At 40.7% G+C, this 14,470-nt stretch overlaps 1 protein-coding gene and 1 non-coding gene across 2 annotated transcripts in view; one reads left to right on the forward strand and one right to left on the reverse strand.

Annotated features, from left to right (window-relative positions):
- The window catches only part of LOC124776218 (coiled-coil domain-containing protein 40), a 366,819-nt gene that overhangs the window by 4,185 nt on the left and 348,164 nt on the right, over positions 1-14,470 (forward strand). The gene's annotated exons all lie outside the window — the stretch shown is intronic.
- Positions 4,031-4,114, reverse strand: Trnas-gga. Its single transcript is given in 2 exon segments — positions 4,031-4,065; positions 4,075-4,114. It is a non-coding gene; the product is annotated as a tRNA-Ser (tRNA).

A 14,470-nucleotide genomic window follows, 5' to 3' on the forward strand; every position in this document is an offset into this window, starting at 1 on the left:
AAGGTGTTACTTTTGCAGTTTTTTGGTTATTTGGAAATACACCACTCTCAAAAGATGACTTTACTATGTCTGTTAGTGGTTCCACAATAAATGTTGCACTAGCTTTGATAATAGCATCTGGTATCTCATCAAAACCCCTGAATATTTATTAGGTAATTCTTTTAGGATTCTTGACAGTTCTTCAGGTGTTGCTGGATACAGGAATAATGTGTTTGAATGAATTTTTTGATCTGAGTGACTGGCTGACTGTTTGCCACGGTGTGTATTTATTAACTGCTGTGCTATATTTGAGAAATAATTGTTGAAAGCACTAGCAACATGTTTGGGGTCAGTTAGTTTATTTTTATTCATAATCAGCTCTATATTACTGTGATTAACGAGCCTGGTAACCATTTCTTTCCTTATAATTTGCCAGGTTGCTCCACTGCTGCTCCCAAACCCATGCTTCATGGCTCACAACTCATAGACCTAGATGCAAGACCTGCCCCACACATTCTCCCACCAACAGGTACTCCAGTCTGGTTACAAACATCACAAGACTATGTGTGAAAGCAGTCATGTAATCTGCAAGCTAAGCTGCAATCACTGTCCTACATCATACGTTGGCATGTTGGCATGACAACCAAGGTGTCTGTCTGCAAGAATGGCCACTGACAAACTATAGCCAAGGAACAGCTGGACCATCCAGTTGCTGAGAATGCTGCCCAAAACAATATTCTTCACTTTAGTGACTGCTTCACAGCCTTCCTACCAACACCAACTTTTCCAAAATGGACAGGTGGAAACTCTCCTTGCAATAATTGTACATTCCTGTAACTTCACTGGCCTCAAGTCACTGTCCTTCACCCAACTATCTCTACCCTGTTCCCACTCCAGCACTAACCAGCATACTGTTCCACCAACAACACACCTACAGTCTTCTTACTTCTCTCCTTTTCCATGCCTTCCCCTCCCTCCCTCTCGTCTAGCCGTGTTGGCTGAAAGCTCATTTTGTGACAGTTATTTTGCCGTGTCTATCTGCAACTTAGCATCTCCGCTATATGATAACAACTATCCTTTTCATAATATTGTTGTTTTTTTTAAATTTTTTAAATAGAGTGAAATGTAATTGTTTCTTGGGAGAAGCTGCTTTAAAAAAAATTCTTAAATATGGCGATAAACTTATGATATTTTTCATTGGTATCATTACAGTCATATAAATCAATCCAATTTTCACCCTACGGGGGGGGGGGGGGGGGGGGGGGGGGGGGGGAGAAACAAAGCCAGATTTTTATGTAATAAAACACCTTACAGTATATCTTATTACACAGAGTTTTGAGTTTCCTGCACATTCATCGTAAGAATTTGAGCGTAGTGGTCACAAAAACACGTGTTCGTACCACTTGTATTTTATAGACATATTTGCATGTGTTTATCAAAATTGGTCAAAGATAGATGCGAAGGTTGCCATTTTTCGAGTTGTTTCAGTTACAGTTGAGTCCATATTGAATGACAGTAGTTAACATCTTTGAGTGAATTGGATTTTGAGAAGTCAATATTTCAGTCACCACATATAATTATATTTTTCTTGGAAGAGTGAATTTCTTTCAAAAGTTCCTCCATGTGATTATAAAACTTTTTTGTCTCCATCTGGTGATCTGTACATGCAAATAATAATTTTATTTTGCCTTGATAATTCGACTATAGAGAGTTCTGTATCTTTTTCACTGGAGAAATTATGATACTTAGCTACACTGCTGAATTCAGTATTTTCTTTAACATATACACAGATGCCCCGACGACTTGATATTTTGCTACAAAACATGCTTGAAAGTTTGAACTGTGGAAGGTATGTTAGCTCCAACATACCTTGTTTAAGCCAGTGTTCTATAAAGGATAGGGTAGAAATATCATTCAGATCATTCAACATTACTGCTGTTTCATTAAGTCTAGCGGTTGAACATTCTGATAGAGCAATTTAAAATTAGACACAAGCAAAATATCGTTTGTTGCTTACAACTTGCCTCACATTTTGCACTGGTGTTTCTAGTGGGATTCTTGGGATATGTCTTTTGCTTATTGCTTCACTGTGTGTGGGATTATGCCTTTCTTCTGTTGAGATGTTTTGAATTTCCACTTTATTACAGATGTTTTTCATCCATCTATGCATTAATGTCTGCCTTGTTGCTGCATTTGTTGGTTTGAAATTCAGCTCGGTAAATGTGTTTCTGTTTCTTTCTTTCTGCTTGTTTCTGTTTACAGGTGACCATAATTATCTGTCTGTTCTTGTCTGGTACTTTTACTTCAAGACAGTCGTTTTTTAACTATTTGTCCATTTGTGTACGCTTTAGTTATGTACTTGGTTTTCCTATTTTTGCTAGGTTTACTTATTGTTACTTACAATGCACTTAGCGTTACACTCTTATTAACTCTTACGGGATGTTTTAGCAGTAGTCTCTATTTTGCATATTACCCTGTCTCCCACCTTTAAGGTCTCATATTTTCAGATCTCATCTGTTGCATTCCCCAAATCTACCCCTTTTACTAGACCTCTCCAGTCCTTTTCCTTCAGCCCCATCCTTCCACTTCGAAGCTTCTGCTTGAAGAAGGAGCCACTGTCTCTGAAAGCTTGCCTAATTATAACCTTCTTTTATGTGTGTGTTCTGCTGCTGCATGGTGAGTAGATTTTTTTATCTATCCAGTTACATTATATTGCCAAAAATTGGTTGTTTTTGTTGTTCTATTTTATGTTCTTTTATATCCACATGTCTGGCTGTATTATACTCTCCATTTTGGTGTTTATCTATTTATTTCACTGTGGGGTTTAGCTGGTGCCATATTATGTGTGGTAAATATAATTAGAGCAATAAATTTTTCCAAGTGTATAAATAGTTGTTTAGCTCGAAGTAGCTTGCTATGTTTTATGTGTCGACTGCAATGTTTTCTTGTAGTAGTTCTTTCATCTTTCCTAATATTTAGATGGTGGTGTCATACAGAAATTGGTTTGTTTTATCATTACTCTTATTTCTGTTTAAGTCATTTACATTCATTGACAATGGGATAAATCATAATATTGATTATTGGGAAACACCGTGTTTGATTGCTAACAGATCTGTTTGATGGCTATTAACTGTTTACCTGCTATCTCTATGGACTGTTTTCTTTGGTGGAGCTAGGGTTCAATCAAGAAAAGTAAAGAATGAGTTGGATACAAGCAAGTGGAATATAGACAAATTAGGAGTGAATTAGATGAAGTTTGAATATCCTAGCAGTGATCATTGTATTGAGTAACAATATTGAGGGTGTTTCAGTAGAAGGAAAATGGAATGTAATTAGATTATGGCTGGTAAAGTTATAAATGGTTCAAATGGCTCTGAGCACTATGGGACTTAACAGCTACGGTCATCAGTCCCCTAGGACTTAGAACTACTTAAACCTAACTAACCTAAGGACAACACAAACATCCATGCCCAAGACAGGATTCGAACCTGTGACTGTAGTGGTCGCGCAGTTCCAGACTGAAGCGCCTAGAACTGCACGCCCACCCCGGATGGTGGTAAAGTTATAATAGGCACAGAAAGCACAGAAATGAAGAAGCCATGGATAACTAAAAAATAATCAAATTGTAATTAGACAGAGATTACTCCTACAGAGGCTGGAAAAAATATGGAAACACCATGAGAAATGCATGATTTAATGTGAATGTAGATACTAATCGAACCTGCAGGTGGCACTGTTGTATCAGACGACAAGCAGCATCTGTGCAGTGCTTTCAGTACATTGCAAACTTCGGTCAGTCACGATCAGAACAGCGTATTGTTTAGCTGTGAGAGCATCATTCAGAGATGAATGAATTAAAATGTGGGTGAATTATTCATGCTTCCACAACCAAGTTAGGTGAAGCGGTTGGTGATTCAAGAGGCACCGTATCAGAGATTTATATCACACACAGGTTCAGATGGCTCTGAGCACTGTGGGACTTAACTGCTGTGGTCATCAGTCCCCTAGAACTACTTAAAGCTAACTAACCTAAGGACATCACACACATCCATGCCCGAGGCAGGATTCGAACCTGCGACCACAGCGGTCGCGCGGTTCCAGGCTGTAGCGCCTAGAACCACTCGGCCACTCCGGCCAGCACACACAGGAAAAATGGAAAATCATCAATTGCTAAGTCACAGTGCGGATGAAAGTATGTGTTGAGTGATTGTGACAGACTGCCATTAAGAGGATTGTGATGAAAAATAAGTGGATGACAGCTGCAAAAGTAACTGCAGAACTCAATGTCATGCTCATGAACCCTGTCAACACCCAAATAATGTGAATGGAGCTCCATAAGATGTGAATTACAGAGCAAGCAGGAATTATAAAACCGCACATCAGTGATGCAGATGCCTGTAATGGAAAGACATGGTGCTAAAGCCATAAAACATAGAAAATGTGGATGATGGAGCAATGGAAGGAAGTTATTTGGTCAGAAAAGTCTTGTTTCACACTGTTTCCAACTTCTGGTCAAGTTTAAGTCTGGCGTACACTGTCCCAATCCTACGATGCAGACAACTTGCTGACAGTGTGCCGGACCGATACTCGAACTTGGGACCTTTGCCTTTTGCGGGCAAGTGCTGTACCATCTGAGCTATCCAAGCACAAGTCACGCCCCATCCTCACAGCTTTACTTCTGCCAGTACCTCGTCTCCTACCTTCCGAACGTTGCAGAAATCTCTCCTGCAAACCTTGCAGAACTAACACTCCTGAAAGAAAGGATATTGCAGAGACATGGCTTAGTCACAGCCTGGGGCATGTTTCCAGAATGAGATTTTCACTCTGCAGTGGAGTGTGCGCTGATAAGAAACTGTGAGGACGGGGTGTGTGTCATGCTTGGATAGCTCAGATGGTAGAGCACTTGCCTGCGAAAGGCAAGGATCCCGAGTTCGAGTCTCGGCCCGGCACACAGTTTTAATCTGCCAGGAAGTTTCGTATCAGCGCACACTCCGCTGCAGAGTGAAAATCTCATTCTGTAAACATCCCCCAGGCTGTGGCTAAGCCATGTCTCCACAATATTCTTTCTTTCAGGAGTGCTAGTTCTGCAAGGTTCGCAGGAGAGCTTCTGCAAAGTTTGGAAGGTAGGAGATGAGGTACTGCAGAAGTAAAGCTGTGAGGATGGGGCGTGAGTTGTGATTGGGTTGTTCAGATGCTAGAGCACTCGCCCACGAAAGGCAAAGGTCCCGAGTTCGAGTCTCTGTCTGGCACATAGTTTTAATCTGCCAGGAAGTTTCATATCGGCGCACACTGCTTATTATATATTTATAACTTTAGTAGTTCATCAAACTACTGTTTACTTGTAGTAAAGTAATATGGCAGACTTTGTGCATGCGCACTACATTCTGGCACATGATTGCAGCCGAGTTTCCATTCTGTGTACTCTCTATTCTGTAGTAACACTGCACTGTCTGTGGATGGCTCATATGGGTGTGAGAGCACCATGGAAGGGGTACAGGAAAAGTGCAGACAGAGGGTGGCTGTGAGTGCAAGAGCATCTGAGAAGTACAATTATTGTGCCCCAAAGGAGGAGGGTGGGAGCACATGAGATGCTAAATTATTGTGCCCCAAGGGCAAAGACAAGTGCAGGAGAACTTGCAAAGTAAAATGATTGTGCCTCATGGCCATAGATGGTTGTGGAAGTATTTGGGATATAAAACAATTGTGTGGGAACAGTTGGAGCTTACAATTAATGTAGATTTATTGTGCCCAGAGGGTGTAGTTGTGTGTGTTGCAACACAGGGGAGGGAAAATGATTCAGCCCACAGGGATAGTTTGGTGCAGGAACCGGGGAATTAGATATGGAAAGGATATTTGTTAAACTTGTATTGGGACTAGTCACAGAAAGAATAGTTGTAAAATGTGTGCACAGATTAGGATCAGAAATTGTGTGCATTGGTTAGACACAAGTTGGGCTACCGGAAAGGAAACAGGCACTAGCGATGGTGCTGCGAAAATATTGAAGCAGTCACTAGTGGTGGGATGAAATAGTGGAAGCCATTGCCAGTGGTGGGAAGAAAATGTTGAGACCTGGAGCCAAAAGAAAACACTCTCTGTCTGAAATAGGTGAGAAACTGAGTTCAGAAGAAAAGAATCCATCATCAAATTTTCTGGGACAAAACTTGGTAGTGGCACTGGACCTAGTGGGGCCAGAAAAAAATCCTTGTCGCCACCTAATTTGAAGAAGTGGCACTAGAAATGGTGAAAATGCTTACTTATTGCCAAATGGTGGGACAATACTTGGAAAGGCAGTACTGAAGCTGGGGAAAATGCTTCCTTGTTGCCAAATGTTGGGACAAAACTCACAATTTTTTTTTCTCTCATTGCCAGCCGGATGTAGAATGAAAACTCAGAGGGGACAGGGGAGGAGAGGGGCTCCTGGGGCTAGAAATTTCCTCATTACCCACCTGGTATGTCTTGTGCTGATGGAGGCACAGTGAGAATATTTCCTGCATAAACAGTGTAGACTAAGTTTGTTCGTAAGTACACAAACAAAAGCTCTTTCTTGGAGTAATTTGTATGCAGAAAAAAGTTCGATTGATACTTCGACTCCCAACAAGGAAGATAAATAGAGGTTTAAGCGACAAGAGATTCAAGCTTATTTCCATAAAGACGAATTTGTGTAAATGCAGTATGGATTATCCCTTAGACTGATGTTAATCACATGAGTAGTACTTACTTAGTTGGTGTGAGGCCAGACTCTGAAGAAATAAAGTCGATTCCCTAAGCTCAGCTGAAAGTGCGAGGTATGTTCAAAAAATAACATGACTATGTTTTTATGAAAAAATATTTATTTATTCATCTACATTCATGTTGTCCCCTGCAAAGTAATCCTCCTCAAATACAATACACTTCCTCCAATGCTTCTTCCAATCCTTGAAGTACTTCTCATAAGAACTTTTTGGTTCAGCCTTGAGTACTTCAAGCGATGCAGTTTTTATTCCCTCAATCATTAAAAATCTTTATCCTTTCATAAGTCTCTTCAATTTTAGGAACAGGAAAAAGTTGCAGGGGACCAAATCTGGTGAATATGGTGGCTGGGGCATGATTGTCATGTTGTTTTTGGCCAAAAAATCCCTCACAAGCAATGATGAATGAGCAGGTGCATTGTTGTGACGCAAAAGCCTTGAATTGTTTTACCGCAATTCCAGACATTTTTTGTGTATTGCTGCTCACAAACGGCGCATAACATTAAGGTAATACTCCTTACTTGACTGTACGACCTTGAGGCAAAAATTCGTGATGCACTGCACCATGGTAATTGGAAAAAATAATGAGCAAAACTTTGACGTTTTAATCAAACATGACATGCTTTTTACTGTCTTGGTTCTCCAGGGTGCTTCCATTGGGATTGTTGGGCTTTGGTTTCAATTTCATATCCATAAACTCATGTTTTGACACCAGTTATGACCCTTTTGAGGAAATCGTGATCATCAGTGACATCATTCAAGAGCTACTGAGCGATTCTGATGCAATGCTTCTTCTGATCAAGTTTTAGAAGTTTTGGAACAAACTTCTCTGACACACGTGCCATGCCAAAAACATCCAAAAAATTGCATTACATGAGCTGACTGATGCATGATCATTTGTTGTTGATGTGCTGGGGTGTCCAAAGCAAGGTTTTGTCATTGGCATCTTCTCGGCCATCTTGGAAGAGCTTGTATGACTAGTAAAATTTTTTTTTTTACTTAGAGCTGGCTCACTGTATGCCACTGTCAACATTTCAAGTATTTTAGAGCACGTGATTCCATTTTTTGCACAAAATTTGATGCAAATTCTTTGCTCCATTTTTTATAATAATCAAGAATTCCCGAGCACAGTGAATCATGTGTACTCTATCTGTCAAAAACTAATGAAGTGTGCTGTACACTTGAAACTGTGAACATGTGTACCAGCACAACAAAGAAAAAGATCGATAATCGAATATACATTGCTCATGCAATTTGTAAAGTCATCTTACTTTTTGAACAGCCCTCGTATAAGATAAAAACTGCACAGCTCAATAGAGAATCAAGGTAAACATTGCACAGAGAGTGTCCAATGATGATTCCTAAGTGAGACTCTGGTTGGTGGGCTGTGGATGTGTGTAGTCCTGTCCCAGAGAGCTTGAAGGTGTAACTGGTTTGGTAGCTGAAACGGAACCACTGATCCGTGGTTGAATGCCAGCCTAAATGCTTTTGTGGCACATGTATACACTGTGAGCTGTTGACAGGCATCTACATCTACGTGATTACTCTGCTATTCACAGTAAAATGCTTGGCAGAGAGTTCAGTGAAGCACTTTCAAGCTGTCTGTCTATCATTCCACTCTTGAACAGTGCGTGGGAAAAATTAGCACTTAAATTTTTCTGTGTGAGCCCTGATATATTGCAGAGAAACAGCGTCCATGATCACAGGGCTGCTGTTGTGGAAGTGCAGTACTGGCAGTGCACTAGGCGCTTCCTATGATGGCTGCCAGAGACTCTGTGGACAACAAATTGGAGTGTTGCTGTTGTTGTTGTTGAAAGTTGTGCAGAACAATTTCCAACATGCAGGATGAACACAGATTGATGTTTGGCTTGTAGGTACTTGTGCTTGCTGCGGCAAAATATGCCTGAAGTGTGGTCACCTGTGGGATACGAGTGTGTTGTAGGTTGCTGTCTTGCAGGAGAGAGACAGCACGCTAAATGCTTGGCTCTTAGGGGTATTTGTGCACCACTATAATCATGTTCCCTTTAATTTTTACTCTGCAGTGTCTTGCTGTAAGTCTCTAAAATTGCGTTTGGAGTGAACCAGTACATTAAATGATGTGGCAACACACACAATCATTTTCTGTAAAAGTTTACTGTCTAAAATTTTAAATAAGCGTAAATGCGCACTCTTACAAGCCATAGGAGCTTTTGTCATTTCAGAACAGGCTCACTGTATAACAGATGTAGATTATTTGACAAACCACTAGTGATTTCACCAGAGTTCTGTTAAACATCTCTGAAACTTATCATAGAATTATGTGATATGGCTGATCCAATGCCTAAGCTAAAGTTCCCCCCTGCTGGCCACCACACAACCTATCACTGCTGGGCTCCCGAGCTAATTGCCTGCATTACCCAACTAAATACAGCTGGAAACATGTACTTACATAGCTTCGACTTCTTGGACTCTTGATGACAGGATGCATTTCGTTGGTACAATGTAAATTTATTTAAATTGTTATTGAGGTTCTAGTATGGCATGCCACTGTGTATGGATATGTAACATTTATTTCTATATTAAATAATTAATTTTACTACTCTATTATTCTGTGCTGTACTCTTTTGAGCTCAGAGTAGCAACCATTCCCATCCTCCAGAATGCTGTGCTCGCAAGCTAACAGAGTTCCCCACACATCACTGCTATTGTCCCTTTACTATCTGTCCTTGCCCTTGCTGGCTGCTCACTGCCCTCCTGGGTGCTTGCAACTGTTGACAGCTTCTAAAATTCACCACCTCTCTACAGAAGAGCTGATGCCAAAGTCCATTTACTTACACATTATACCAGTTATTAGTTATTCTGCCCATTCCACTCATGTATGGATCACTGGATGAATTGCTGCTTTAAATTCCTTTGTGTGCACAATAACTGGTGTAATTTTGTATTTGTAGTCTCTACAAGGCTGTAACATAATCTTAGAGTCCTCATTTAGATGGTGGTTTTTGAAACTTTGTAAGTAGTCTTTCATGAGATATGTTGAATTTATTTTCAAGCATCTGCCTGTTTAGTTTTTCCCACATTTCTGTGACACTCTTCCAACAGTTAAACAAACCTGTGAGCATTTGTGCTGCCCTCCTAAGTGAATGTACAATATCCTTTGTCAACCCTAATTGGTACGAATACCACATACTGGGGTAAAGCCCTAATTGGTATAAATATCACATACTGAGTAATATTCTAGGATGTGTCACACAAGTGTTGTGTAAGCAACCTCGTTTGTAGTATGAGAGCATTTTCCTAGTATTCCACCAATCAGCCAAAGTCTGCTACCTGCTTTAACTATGACTTTGTGGTCATTACATTTCATATCCCTTCAAATTGTTATACCTGGGCATTGGTACAAGGGAACAGATTGGATTTGTGACTCAATGATATTGTCACCATTGGTAACTACATTTTTTCACATGGAGCGCACAGTTTTTAATTTCCGAACATCTAAAGCAAATTACCAATTTTTGCACCATTTTGAAGTCTTATCGATATCTGATTTATTGAACATTTGTGCAGCTTTTTAGACAGTACATCATATAATAACTGCACCACATGCTAAAATCTAAGATTATTGTTAATAGTGGTTGGAAGGTCAGTAATATACAACATTTGGGTTTTTAAACTGCACGCATAATATGTTTTGAAGAAGCCAGAGTTTGAAAACCCAAATTTAATTCACAGACACAGACAAAAGACCAACAGGAGCTTCCAACCCCAACAAGATGAACATACAATATGAACAGCAAGGGTCCCAACATATTTCCCTGGGGTCCACCTGAAGTTACTTGAACTCTCTGTCCAAAATAACATGCTGTGTCCTCCCTGTCAAGAAACAGTGATGGGAAAACCAACCAGTTAAAACCGATACCAGTATTTTAGTTGTGAATAATCGGCAGTTTTCAGTATTTCTTTGGTCTTGGCTATAACAGGTGTTTTTTTTTATTTTTTACTAATAACTGAGTTAAAAAAAAGAAGACAGAGTATCAGTTAGCCATAGCAGCATCGCTAAAATTTTTCGTTTTTAAATAAACCTTTTTTAAAAAAGGAGCAACTTTCATTCACAAAATTTGCATTAATTTGAGATATTGTATTATAGAAAATGGGAAAAGTGATCACTACTATTTTAATAGCAATGCCAACAGAAAGCAGCAACAAATGCATGGCATAAGAATCAGTACAGCATTGCTGAAACAATGTCCCTGTTGCTGAGTGTTGTGGCTTTAGGTACATGTATGCAGTAATCAGTTACTGATTTTCCTACTCGGGTGATACAGGAAAGCAGCACACAGGTAGACAACATTTTCATACCAAGATAAATTCAATCAAATAAAAACTTTTCCTGTTAAGAATGCTCTGTCTGATCATGATGCACAGCTAGTTACAGTATATGATATTGCTCCATACAGTAATGCAAAACAGTCTCCAAAATAGTGCATTCCATTAACGATTTAACACTTCAAAATTTTAGGGAAAGCTTGCAACAGTTAGACTGGGATGAAGTGTACAGGGAACATGATCTTAATTTAAAATTTAACCCATTTCATGATACCTTTGTGAGTGTATTTGAAAACAGTTTCCCTAAAAAAAATAGTGAATTATAATTGTAAGAAACCATGTAAAAAGCCATGGCTTACTAAAGGGATAAAAATATCTTGTAAATAGAAAAGGGAAATGTACACTCCTGGAAATGGAAAAAAGAACACATTGACACCGGTGTGTCAGAACCACCATACTTGCTCCGGACACTGCGAGAGGGCTGTACAAGCAATGATCACACGCACGGCACAGCGGACACACCAGGAACCCCGGTGTTGGCCGTCGAATGGCGCTAGCTGCGCAGCATTTGTGCACCGCCGCCGTCAGTGTCAGCCAGTTTGCCGTGGCATACGGAGCTCCATCGCAGTCTTTAACACTGGTAGCATGCCGCGACAGCGTTGACGTGAACCGTATGTGCAGTTGACGGACTTTGAGCGAGGGCGTATAGTGGGCATGCGGGAGGCCGGGTGGACGTACCGCCGAATTGCTCAACACGTGGGGCGTGAGGTCTCCACAGTACATCGATGTTGTCGCCAGTGGTCGGCGGAAGGTGCACGTGCCCGTCGACCTGGGACCGGACCGCAGCGACGCACGGATGCACGCCAAGACCGTAGGATCCTACGCAGTGCCGTAGGGGACCGCACCGCCACTTCCCAGCAAATTAGGGACACTGTTGCTCCTGGGGTATCGGCGAGGACCATTCGCAACCGTCTCCATGAAGCTGGGCTACGGTCCCGCACACCGTTAGGCCGTCTTCCGCTCACGCCCCAACATCGTGCAGCCCGCCTCCAGTGGTGTCGCGTCAGGCATGAATGGAGGGATGAATGGAGACGTGTCGTCTTCAGCGATGAGAGTCGCTTCTGCCTTGGTGCCAATGATGGTCGTATGCGTGTTTGGCGCCGTGCAGGTGAGCGCCACAATCAGGACTGCATACGACCGAGGCACACAGGGCCAACACCCGGCATCATGGTGTGGGGAGCGATCTCCTACACTGGCCGTACACCACTGGTGATTGTCGAGGGGACACTGAATAGTGCACGGTACATCCAAACCGTCATCGAACCCATCGTTCTACCATTCCTAAACCGGCAAGGGAACTTGCTGTTCCAACAGGACAATGCACGTCCGCATGTATCCCGTGCCACCCAACGTGCTCTAGAAGGTGTAAGTCAACTAACCTGTCCAGCAAGATCTCCGGATCTGTCCCCCATTGAGCATGTTTGGGACTGGATGAAGCGTCGTCTCACGCGGTCTGCACGTCCAGCACGAACGCTGGTCCAACTGAGGCGCCAGGTGGAAATGGCATGGCAAGCCGTTCCACAGGACTACATACAGCATCTCTACGATCGTCTCCATGGGAGAATAGCAGCCTGCATTGCTGCGAAAGGTGGATATACACTGCACTAGTGCCGACATTGTGCATGCTCTGTTGCCTGTGTCTATGTGCCTGTGGTTCTGTCAGTGTGATCATGTGATGTATCTGACCCCAGGAATGTGTCAATAAAGTTTCCCCTTCCTGGAACAATGAATTCACGGTGTTCTTATTTCAATTTCCAGGAGTGTATCTTATAGCTAGGAGGAATAATGATTCTGAAACAATGAAACATTATAAAAACTACTGCACTGTATTAAGAAAAGTTATTAAAAAGTCCAGAAGTATGTGCATTATGTCTGAGATTAGCACATCTGATAATAAAATTAAAACAATTTGGAATATTGTGAAAAGGGAAACAGGGCAACCAAGAGCACAGGAAGACTGTATTTCTATCAAACGCAATGAAAAGTTTGTTAACAAGAAGACAGAATTATTTTTAATAATCATTTTTTAAGTGTTGTAGAGAAAATAGGTTCCAGCTATTCATTAGAAAATGCAAGGCAGTATATGGAAGAAGCAGTACCTACACAGTTTGATAAAGTTGAAATTCAGCCCACCTCTCCTACTGAAATTAGGAAAATAATAAATTCACTCAAAAGTAAAAGCTTACATGGAATTGATGGCATTTCCAACAGAGTACTGAAAGCTTGTTCCCAACAAATAAGTAGGATTCTTAGCCACATATGTAGTGGCTCACTGAAACAGGGAAATTTTCCAGATAGACTGAAATATGCTATTGTTATAGCATTTCATAAAAAAGGGGATAGATCTGATGCTAACGACTACCACCCAATCTCACTTCTGACAGCTTTATCCAAAATTCTAGAAAAAGTAATGTATTCAAGAGTAGCATCACAATTTGTAAAAAAATGAAGTACTAACAAAATGTCAGTTCGGTTTTCAGAAAGGCTTTTCAACAGAAAATACTACTTATGCTTTCACTGATCAAATATTAAGTGCAGTGAATAACTGAACATCACCCATTTGGATATTTTGTTATCTCTCAAAGGCATTTGATTGTGTGAATCATGAAATTCTTCTAGATAAGCTTAAGTATTGGGGTATGAGTCGGACGTTGCACAAATGGTTTAATTCATACTTAACTGGAAGAATGTAGAAGGTTGAAATTAACAGTACAGACAATCTGCAAAAACCAACAGAGTCCTCTAACTGGGGAGGTATCAAGAATGGTGTCCCACAGGGTAGGGTTCAGTCTTGGGTCCCTTATTGTTCTTAATATTTATTAATGACTTGCCATTCTATATTCATGAAGATGCGAAGTTAGTTCTTTTAGCTGATGAAACAAGTATAATAATCACACCCAAGAAGCAAGAATCAGCTGAAGAAATTGCAAATAATGTCTTTCAGAAAATTATTAAGTGGTTCTCTGCAAATGGACTCTCACTAAATTTTGAGAAAACACAGTTTATATAATTCTGTACAGTAAATGGCATAACACCATTGATAAATATAGACTATGAACGGAAGTCTGTTGCTAAGGTAGAATACTCAAAATTTCTGGGTGTGTGTGCACTGGTGAGAAATTGAATTGGAAGAAACACATCGATGATCTGCTGAAACAGTTAGGTTTAGCTACTTATGCTATTAGGGTTATTGCAAATTTTGGTGATAAACATATCAGTAAATTAGCCTACTATGCATATTTTCATTCACTGCTTTATATGGCATCATATTTTGGGGCAATTCATCATTAAGAGAGAAAGTATTCATTGTACAAAAGCGTGTTATCAGAATAATAGCTGGAGCCCACCCAAGACCACCTTGCAGACATTTATTTAAGGAACTCGGGATATTTACAGTA

The sequence above is a fragment of the Schistocerca piceifrons genome, chromosome 2, assembly GCF_021461385.2.
Source record: "Schistocerca piceifrons isolate TAMUIC-IGC-003096 chromosome 2, iqSchPice1.1, whole genome shotgun sequence".
Classification (NCBI taxonomy): Eukaryota; Metazoa; Arthropoda; class Insecta; order Orthoptera; family Acrididae; genus Schistocerca; species Schistocerca piceifrons.